The sequence below is a fragment of the Mus pahari genome, chromosome 12, assembly GCF_900095145.1.
Source record: "Mus pahari chromosome 12, PAHARI_EIJ_v1.1, whole genome shotgun sequence".
NCBI classification, from domain to species: domain Eukaryota; kingdom Metazoa; phylum Chordata; class Mammalia; order Rodentia; family Muridae; genus Mus; species Mus pahari.
The window spans coordinates 15,418,584-15,421,483 of NC_034601.1; positions in this window are offsets into that span (position 1 = coordinate 15,418,584).

A 2,900-nucleotide genomic window follows, 5' to 3' on the forward strand; every position below is an offset into this window, starting at 1 on the left:
AAAAAAAAAAAAAAAAAAAGAATAAAGCCTTACTGTTATGAAATATGATGCGACAAAAACAAGGAAGGGTAAGAGGCACTTGGTGGCCCATGTTAATGTGTCCCCCTGAGAAATCACACCATGCAACAGACCTAGTTTAAGGGAGGTTTATCTGGGAAAAGAAGAGAGTAAGAACCTGGAGAAAGAAGAGAAGGACAGAGAAGGACAGAAAGAGAGATAGAGAGGTTGGCTAGGAATACCATATGAGAAGAGAGGGGAGAAGAGGAAGAGGGGAATAAGAAGGGAGAGAGAGGACTGAGGTTGCAAGCAGTCCCCTAATAGGCTGCCAGGCCACCTGCATCTGACCAGGGCACAAATGATGACACAAGCTCCAGGGCTCTGTATGCACCAAATCTGTCTCGATGGTAACAATAACGTGCTTTTCCATCTGCAAATTACTTTGTATACAAGTCATGCTGTTGGAGGACTTGAAATCTCTGTCTTCATTCCCAGTGGATGGACTAGCTTATTCAAAAGCATTAGCCAGAGGATGATAGTAAAGGGCTAACAGAATAGGTTGTTCTATCTACATTCACCCTGGACAGCCTTATCTAATTGTTACTGCTGTCAAGATGGAGGCTAGGTACAGGGGCCTTTTCAAACACTCTACCACCCATGTCCATCATCAAGGAAAACCAAGACAGGAAGTAAAGACAGGGACCCAGAGGAGTAGAGAAACGCTGCTGAGTGAATTGCTTCCCAAGCCTTGCTCAACTTGTTTTCTTATACCATCCAGGACCACGTGTGGGGGCGGGGGTCACACCCTCAGTGGGTTGAACATTCCCACATCAATCATTAATCAAGAAAATGACCCCAGAGACTTTCCTACAGGCCTACCTGATGGAAGAACTTCCCTCTTCCTAGGTTACTTTAGTTTGTATGACAGAAACTAAGTAGAGCTGTGGTGGGTACGGCATAAATCTTACATCAGGTCTACGAAGTTCATTCATTGCCTGCGGATGCTCATGGAAGTGGGAAACTTTCCAAGAGTGCCTGTCTTAGAGAACAGAAAATAATCCTTTGTCGGGCACTGGATGTGGGAAAGTAAAGGGGTGGGAGAGATGACGCACATCCCTCCAGAGCTGGGTGGACTCGGGAGACTGCTGCGCTCCCTTCACACTGCTGGGTGAGTGTCTGACTGTGGGAAGCCATGGAACCCCAGTCCTCAGGGGTGGAAAGGGAGCAGTCCGGGGTCCCTGGACCTCACGGAAGCCAGCAACGTCAGGTTCTAGCTCTTGGGCATCACAGGACATCACTGGACACCACAGAAAAGCTGAGAATGGGTGTGGACCCCGGGATGCCAGTGGCTCCAGTCTGAAAGGAAAAAGGGGGCAGGGGAAGTTGCTGGTGGTTCCTGCTTGGGCGAGAGTCTGGTCTAGCTGCTGGAAACACTGGGAGGCCTTCCCGCTAGAGATTAGATGAGGCTCTTTAGGGGAAGGCCTGTTCTGTAGCTCCAGCATGGAGAGTCTAGATGAAAGGAGACAGCCCATGGTCTTAGAGCTTTATTGTAGAAAACAGAGAGAGAGAAAAGGTAGAGAAGTAGAGGCCAGCCATGGCCACGTGGAGAAAGAGAAGGGAGGAAGAGAAAGAGAGTGAGAGGTGAGAGTAAGAGAAAAAGCTCAAGAGAGAGAGAGAGAGAGGGGAGGGGCCAAGAAGCCCCTTTTATAGTGGGCTGGGCTACCTTGCTGTTGCCATGTAACTATGGGGAGGAACATACTTGGCTGTAGCCAGGTAACTGTGGTGGTGGAGTCCAGACAGAATAACAGGAGCTTGAGGCATTGCCTATGTGACTGATGGCCACAGAATTATGGAGCTGGGGTCTCAGTGTCATGAACCTATGTCTGGGATCATGACAAACTGCCCTTGCAGATTAATCTGTTGGGTCTCCGGGGTTTAAACCTAGCTCGATCAAAAAAAACAAAAACAAAAAAACAAAAAAAAACAAAAACAAAAACAAAAAAACAAAAAACCAGGCTGCCTTTCATGGTACCACAATCTTTGTTATTAACCAAACCACTTGCCCTCCTGTGCTTTTTAAGACCTGTATCTCCAGTACAAAAGTCTCAGGCTGGTCCACACATTCCCCTAGTCAGCCACACACAGGCATCTGGCTGCTCTTTCTCAGTTTTGTATTCTGTACTGAAGATAAGAAAATAAAGGTATGGCCTCAGACTTCCAACTCTTCTCTCAAAGCAGTCGGTGGATGTGTTGGGCTTTTCCAAACAGAGCTATGGTCTAACAGAGCTTCTAAATGTAGAAAAGCAAGGGATGGGGAAGCAGTACAGATGTCTATAAATGAGAGAAAGGGCAAAAGGCAAAACCAGAGATGATGCTGTCCTTCATCCTAAATCAAGCCACTCTCCCCACTTTTCAAATCCCTTACATGGTAAGGGGCACCATGTAGACATTCATTTTCTGTCAGCTTTGAAGTGGGAATTGTTATCTTCTTTCTCTAAAGCCTTAATACACTTCTCTTATTAAATCCATTCTCATTGTTTCATTTTGGCATTACTGTAAATAGAATTGTTTTACTGTTTTTTTTTACTGCTAATGTTCACAGGAAGTTGATATAGATAACATATAGATCTTGTTTCTGGCAACTTCATCTTTAAAAGTTTCTTGAGGATCTGTTTGTAGAAAATACATGGATAGAGTCATCAGTGAAGGCAGATGGCCTATTTCTTCTTATCCAGTGTAGATGCTGTTTTTTGCATGCTCCTCACTAATTGCTCTGTAGACATGGTTAATCAGCATCTTTCCCTTGCTCCTATCTTAGGTAAAATATTCAGCCATTCAGAGCATTTACCACTGTGCTAGTTGTGGGGTTTCATACCTATTCCTCTGACTGAGGACACACACTT